This window comes from Hirundo rustica, chromosome 2 (assembly GCF_015227805.2).
Source record: "Hirundo rustica isolate bHirRus1 chromosome 2, bHirRus1.pri.v3, whole genome shotgun sequence".
In the NCBI taxonomy this organism is placed as follows: domain Eukaryota; kingdom Metazoa; phylum Chordata; class Aves; order Passeriformes; family Hirundinidae; genus Hirundo; species Hirundo rustica.
Genome location: NC_053451.1, coordinates 88,198,943 through 88,206,458, shown reverse-complemented (window position 1 = coordinate 88,206,458; position 7,516 = coordinate 88,198,943). Strand labels below are relative to the sequence as shown.

General features: G+C 42.6%; 1 protein-coding gene across 1 annotated transcript in view; it reads left to right on the top strand.

The window, feature by feature from the left end:
* Positions 1 to 710: 710 nt before the first annotated feature.
* LONRF2 (LON peptidase N-terminal domain and ring finger 2) overlaps positions 711 to 7,516 on the top strand; it is a 51,396-nt gene continuing 44,590 nt past the window's right edge. The window contains exons 1-2 of the mRNA XM_040056513.2: positions 711 to 813; positions 3,905 to 4,016. The gene's annotated coding sequence lies outside the window, so the exon portion shown is untranslated. The remainder of the gene's footprint in view (positions 814 to 3,904; positions 4,017 to 7,516) is intronic.

The window sequence follows — 7,516 nt, the reverse complement described above, 5'->3', positions numbered from 1 at the left end:
TGGCCTTACGGGACGTGTGGCGTGTAGTGTAGCTGCGTTTCTCAGTGTCTCGGTTGCATGCTTGCACACACTTGCTCTTCTCTGATAGAATCACGAAACATTCTCTTAGGTGAGACCTTTGGTCCATCAAGTGTTGCGCTACTGTGTGGCAGAGATGGAGCAGAGGTGTTATTTCCCCTGTCTGAGCAGTAAGAGTGTGTTCCTTACTTCTCTTGACTACCAGAGAGTATAAACATGTTTTCATTTTTCTGGAAGATGACCAGTGATAACAACAGTGTTTTTATCAGGTTTTAATCTTAGAACACTGTTTAAATACATCTTTGTGTGACAGCAAGGTACTGCAGTAAATTGTAATTGTTTTTTGTGGGTTTAGAGTTGACTTAACAGATCATCGGAAATGCCGTTCTGATGGAAAACAACTTAGGTGCATTGCTTCTGTCTCCATGTGAGGATCTGTCATATGATTGCTTGCCAGTCAGAGGAAAATTAACGTCATTAGATAGCGATGCTTTTTTATTATAATCCTCTTACTTGTGGATTTGGGTCTTAAAATAAGGCATCATAGATTGGTCTTGTGTACTCCCCTCCTGTTCTAAAGTAGTATTGGCAGAAATTTCATTCCACTTGTTATTTTTGGAACTCTTTTCTGCAGCTTCAGGTTCAAACTTTCAGGTTTAAGTACTTTGCCGTGGAACGTGTGTAATTGGACTGTGGGTACACCAGGAGGACAGTGTGAAGGCGTTCATGATGAACTTAAGCCAGCAGTGTTACATGGCTGTGAGAAAGCTACCACCTGATTCTGCATGCATTCAGGTAAGGATTTCCAGTAGTGGCCAATAAATGAGTATTGTGAGTGGAGCAGTGGAGAGGCCCTGCCTTGACCTCATTTCCAGTTCTCATCAGCTGTGACACTGGGGAGCTGGCAGAGTTGCAGAGCTGCTGGTCTTTGAGCAGAACAACCAGAACTTGTTCAGCCTAAGAAAGGAGAAGGAGGTATATTAGGTCTCTAAACCTGTACTGGAACAAATGAAGTAGCGAGAGAATCACATCCAGAGGAGGGGAGCCACAAGACGATGCAGTCACAAAGACAGACCAGTCTGAGTTGGCCAGGAGCCAGCTGAGGCTGGAAAGTAGGAGGAGGTTTCCTACCCTGAGGCTGTGTGTTGTCATTTTGGTATATACAAAGGGAGCAAAATAATAACAGGCTGCTGTGCCACTGCCTGTTCAGGCAGCAGAGGCCTTGACTTTGTAGACTTGTTTAGATTGGAAAAGACCTCTAAGTTCATGGAGTCCAACCATTAACCTAACACTGCCAGGTCACCACTAAACTGTGTCTGTGCCACAGCTACATGGCTTTTAAATGCTTCAGAGGTGGTGACTCTACTGTTTCCTTGGGCAGCCTGTTCCAGGGCTTGACAACTATTTCAGTGATGAATTTTTTCCTAAAATTCACTCTAAACCACCTCTGTCACAACTTGAGGCCATTCTCTCTTGTTCTGTCACTTGTTACATGGGAGAAGAGACCAATGCCCAGCTGGCTACAGTTCCTTTCAGATAGATGTAGAGAGCAAGATGTCCCCTGACAACCCCAGCTCCCAGCTATCCTCCAGGTCCCATCTCTTCTCTCAGCCCAGTGAGCTGTGGCTGTGAGGACAGCAGAGAAGGGCTGGTGCCTGTGTGCTGAGTGACCTGACTGGGAGTAGAAGGATCCACAGAGGCAAGTTGGGCCAATCTTGCACAGCCACATACATTCAGCTCACTCTTGTATGCCAAGGCATGAGTTATATATCTGGGGAGATGTTGCCATCTCCTGCCTCATTTTCTTCTTTATTGCTTCTTAATCACATTTTGAGATGGTAAAAGAAATGTCAGATTTTGAAAGAAGCCAAGAGCACAGTGTTGATTCCCTGACATTTTCTTCAGTGAAATGTTTATGGTTCCTGTGGAAAGCTTACAGTGCTTCTCCCATCCATGTCTGAGTTGATGTTCGATACAAACAGAAGTGTCTTGGTAGAAAACAAGAGAGGAAGTAAAGAGTCTTATGGAGTAAATTCTTCATTTAATGTTTTTGAGATCCCTGGTCTCTCTCCCTTCCTAATCCAAGGGAGATTCCAAATCTGGCTATCCCATCTTTAGCTGCCCTGACTGACTTGACTGTCAGCATGGCAGAGTGCACGCAGATGTAATTGCTCAGAAGGACCTCTGCAAGGCATCACTGCTCCAGGCTGTGCTGATCCCACTCAAACAGGTATCTCCTCTAGAAAATGAATCATGAATCTTTAATCCACCTCCTCTTTCCTGTCCCTGAAGAGGAGATTAAAGAGCCCTTTTTTGCAGTAGGGATCTGCCATTGTCAGACATGAAGCTATCGCTGGGGGGGCAACACACCAAATAAAATTTATTGGTGACTGAGCCCTATAAACAAAGCTTTTGCTATTAGGCAAAGTCCTGAAGGTATTTGTAACACATTTAGAAAAGGTGAAAAGTTCCTGTAGAACAGAGCGGAACTAAAATATTTATGCCTTTATTATCAGCAGATACCTGTAAAAGAGAATTGTTCAATCATGCAGAGTGAACTTAGCATGTAGGCTGACAGTGTTTACAGCTAACACGGGGTACACAGAATACTATCAAGAGCTTATTTTGATGCAAAATTTTAATTTTTCCATGACACATGAATTATTAGGGGTGTGTTTGCAATCTGGAGCAACCTAATGCTCCAGACTGTGAGCAGTACTTTGATTTGCCATCTGAAACTTTAACATATATTTGAGGGCTTTCTTTGTAAGGTATTATTCTGAAACACACTGCTAGGCATTTCACTTGAGCTAAAGGCACAGAAAGATCTAGTGTAGTCTCCTCCACCTGAGAGGGCAGAGTATCAGGGAACCTGGACTTCTGTGCAGTTACCTGAGTTCTGCTTGCTTTCTTTAACATCTGTTACTTGAGGTGAGGTCTACAAGGGCAGATCACCCCGTCTTCAACTTAGAGGAGCTTGCAAGCAGTTTAGGGCATTTGGCTGAGGTAGTTACTTTTACAGGCTGTAGAAGTAACACTGCCAGGTGCTATTAGGCTTCTGAAATGCTTTCTTCATAAACCTCTGTCTTTAATTACTTCTAATTTTGCTGATGGTATCTAAGAGCTAAAGTGGCTATGTGATTTCTGAGAATACCCTTAGGTTACTTAGGTTTTGTTGTGCCGCTGATAGAAAAAAATATTGTGCTACGCTGGTCTCTTGCAATGGATGAAGGATTTAAAACTCAGGGCGAAGGTGAAGCCAGTCTGGTGTTTGAAATGTCCCCTTGCTGTCTGTGGGATAGAGCCACTGGGAAAATGACAGACTTTTGAAGAATACAGGCCATGCAACCTGGTGAAGTCCTTGTTGGCTAAATCCTTCGCAGAAGATATGTCCTGGCCTGGCCTGCACATGGTGAAGAGGGCTCTTCCATCAATCACTGCCCCTCACTTCAGCAGCCTACTGCAGCTCCAGATGCTAGACCCACTGAGCCACTGGAGGGTCAAGGATAATTCAGGGGAATTCAGCATATAGGCTTGAATAAGGAGACTGAACACTTAAGAAAGCTTTTGGGAGGGAAGCATAATAGTAAATTCCAACAAGGTGGGAGGTGGAGTAAAAGCAAAGAACTGTGCAAGAAGTCTTGCAATATAAGAACTTGGAAAGGATCCTGAGGCTGATGGGGCTTGCTTTTTCTTTTTCTTTTTTTTTTTTTTTTTTTGGCCAATGTCTAGAAATTTACATCCAGTAATTGCTGAATTTGCGACACTTGGTATTTCCCAGCTTTTTGTACCAATATTAGGGACTTCCTCTATGCTCTTTCTCACCCAGACTTCTTAGCACAGAAGTTATTCTCATGACATTGTCACATGCTATTTTTTTCCACAGAATTCATTTCTCATTCATTGGACTGGAGAAATGAGGCTCCTGGCTTGAGCTGGTCTTGAAGTGGGTAAAATGCCTATGGTTCTGCTTTCTTACCTCTTGCAGAAAATATAAGGTGAGTACTGAGAGATGGGAAAACTACATAAAGAAGAATAATAATCTTATAATCTGCAAGCAGTTGCCACAGAAGTTTTGCATAATGCAAGTTACGTGACCAAACTATGAGTCTCAGAAATCCTGTCACTGGTTACAGGTTCCTCATTCTTTAACTGCAAACCTTCAGCTATGACTTGTACAAGCCCTGTTTGTTCACAGCTGCAACTAAAGTCTTGAAAAGGCTGGAGACTGAATAGGATGTTTTGGGTTCAGGTACCTCAGCTGACAGTCCAAAAGGGATTTGTATTTTTTCTTTAGGCTGCTGTACAGTAACTCTCCACTTATAAACCCAGATTGCTCTGTCTTACAGTCTTATTTTTTGAGAAAGTAATTACTGGCTAGAAAAAGAAAACATGGGGACTTTCTCAGTCTTGCTCTAGGCTGTGTCATATAAATATACCCTGAAGGACAAAGCTAAGAAGAGAAAAGCTGCTCAGCCATGAAGGAGAAACAGGCACAACACACAGATGTGAGGGGACAAGTTAGGGAGCCAGGATTAGCAAGCACATTTCCCTAGAGACCAGGGTTTCTGGTATTAATGCTGGCTATGAAAACAAAGACTGTCCAGAGCATGCCTTTGTAGAAATTATGAGTGGGGGTCAGGAGAATTTCTGTGAAATAAAGCTCTTACTGGCCGTCCCTTTGATGCTGTTGTTCAAATGTCTTGTTCATGGGGCATAAGAACTGGGCTCTTAGTCCTGCTGAATAGAAACAACACACGTGTGGATGTAGCCTCCCCATTTAGTGATCCTGTCTTCTGCTAGACTTTTTTTGTCCATCTGATCAACATTACTTTCTTCAACCCCTTAGCATGCAAGCAAGACACCTTGTAGAACTCCTGGCATTCCAAATTCCCTCTTTGAGACACAAAGTCAGCTTGGCTGTACTCTTGACCTCCATACCTTGTTTTCCACCAGCACCTTCGTACCCAGGCAATGTGATCTCCTGCTCACACGCTGTTTTCCAAGTAACATAGACTGGGTGTGACGTGCTGGGCAGAACACAAACAGCAATTTCACTTGTCGGGGAGTTCCTCTGGCTTGACAGCTCATGCTGTTGACTCACCTGGAGGCTTTTAACCTGGAGCACTACTGCTATGGGACCCAGTTTTACTGGAAGGCAGTTCCTCTGGCATATCTGAATGGCTCTGTGCACGTACTGTGCCTTTCAAAGGTACACAGTAAGTGTTTGATGGCTGCTACGCATTGCCTTGATTGAAGCCTGACACTCACATTGCAGCTGGGATGTATGGTGGGAAAGGAAACCGCTGTTAGTAATCCTTCTACAGCTGCAGAAGCCGTAAGATATTTGTGTGAAGTTAGTGAAATGTGCATGGAGAAAATCCTTGTAAATGGGTAATGATTAGCTTATATCATTATTGCTTATTTGGCCTATCATGAGAGGTTTTGGTCATTTTACAGTTTGGGAGGAGGCCAGGGTGAAACAAAGAGAGTATTTTTTGGTAATTAAGAAAAATGATGCTTGAGTTCTAAACTAAACCAGAATACCCTTAAGCTGCCCTGCTGCGAATGCTTCTATGCAGATCTTCTGGCACCAAGTCAAGCATTGTCACCACTCCTGTGCCTACTATTTGTTATTTAGGCATGTATATGAGGATTTCTGGTGAAGACAGGGCAATATTAATGCTGCTGTGCAAGCCCTGAGTGAAAATTCCTCCAAACATGGGCAAACAACTGCAAGAGAGACTTCTGAACCAGAATGAGTGAAGAGAAGCTTGGAAAAAGTTGTATTAGGGCTCTGTGGCCTAGACTGAATCATAGGTTGTACAGAGACTTTGTATATTACTTTCTATATTACACAGCCATTAAACTGTGCTCTTGTGACTGTGTTTTGACCACAGGTGCATTTTTAGGAAATGGGAAGAGGAAGGAATTCTGGCCTGAATTTACAGAGGTTCATTAATTTAGAAGTCATCATAGCTCTTGGTAAAAGGTCTTAGTCTTTATTACCTTCCCAGGTAATTACCTTCCATTGTCATCACTACAGTTAAATGTTTACTATTCATTTCTACTCTAAACTTTCTTCAGGCTTCATATGTTCAGACTTGGGATGCTTTCGTTTGCTACAGCCAGGAGATTCAATGTGATGTCTGTTCTGGCACAGATGCTAGTGGAGGATCCTGTACCTTACCAGAAGAATCATTAGAGGTGGGAAGAACTGGGAGTGACTTGTAGCAGTGGGTTTATAGCCTGGCGTTCTCACGTGTGTCACCACTCCAGTAACCCTCATGCAGTAAGGCTCTCTTCCTGGCATGCACTGCAGAAGCACAGTCAGCTTTTCAACTTCTTTGACCTTGTATGTGTGCCCCATGATATGTGGGATCAAGAGAAATTTGCTTTTAGAATCAAATCAAGCTGACGGAGCCAGGAATTAACGAGAGAGGCATTAGGCACTCGTTTATTTCCTCGTGGTGTAAATCTAAACCCCTGGCATGGTATCCAGAAGACATTTAATTTTGTAGCTGCATAGCAGCAGTCTGTATCTTTCTGCAAATCACCTTCATCTATTCACACTTAACAGCACTGTTGTTTGTTCTCTTTGACCTGACAAACCAGAGATGAGAGGATTAGGTTTCCAGGCACCGTGAGTCTTTTTCTTTAGTGACCAGTTTGAATTTCAGGCTTAAGTGAGCCAGTTGACCGCCTGGTGAGATATGGCACACCTTGGATCTAATGAGCCTTGACTATAGTTGTAATTCAGTGACACCTGCCTGTATTACTTTACCTGGTTAGCTGGCATTGACTTTGTGGTATGTGAAATCTGCTGACTTTATTGAAGGATTGGGCAGGCTGCCCCACTTAGAAAACTAAAGAGGCTGAAAGACACAATCTAAATAAGTTTACAGAGAACCTAGGCCAAGCAGTCTGGAAAAAAGAGACTGCTGGAAGAGATCAGAGTGGTATGTAGTCTGCTGATTACTAGTTTAATAAAACCAGAAAATAGATATGTGTATCTATGCAGGGAGAGTTAAGGTAGATAGTGTAGACTATGCATTGTGCACAGGTTCCTTGAGAGTAAGCTGGAAAAAGAATTATTCATGTAATAATCAGTAAATTAATGGTGAGCTTTAGCAGTCAGCTGTGGCTGTCCCATAGCAGTACTTTATAAGGATGACCATTTAAAATAAACCTCCCTATAGGTCTTAAAAGTAAGTACCATGTATTTCTGTGACTGAGAAACTACACGTTTTTTGTGTATGTCATATGAATAGAAGAATGTGCTTTATGTGTAAGCTTCACATCTGAAGCTTATTGAAAGCATTTGAAAGCCATATTTGGTTCTGCGTGATTCTGCTAGCTGTTCAGAGTACATTTCACTGGAAACCATAACAGCTTTCAGAGACCTCATTCTAAATATTTTGATGGAAGACATTCTTAATGTGTTCTTACCCATTCTAATCATGGCTGCTTTTATTAAAAATATTTTGAGTGAAAATGG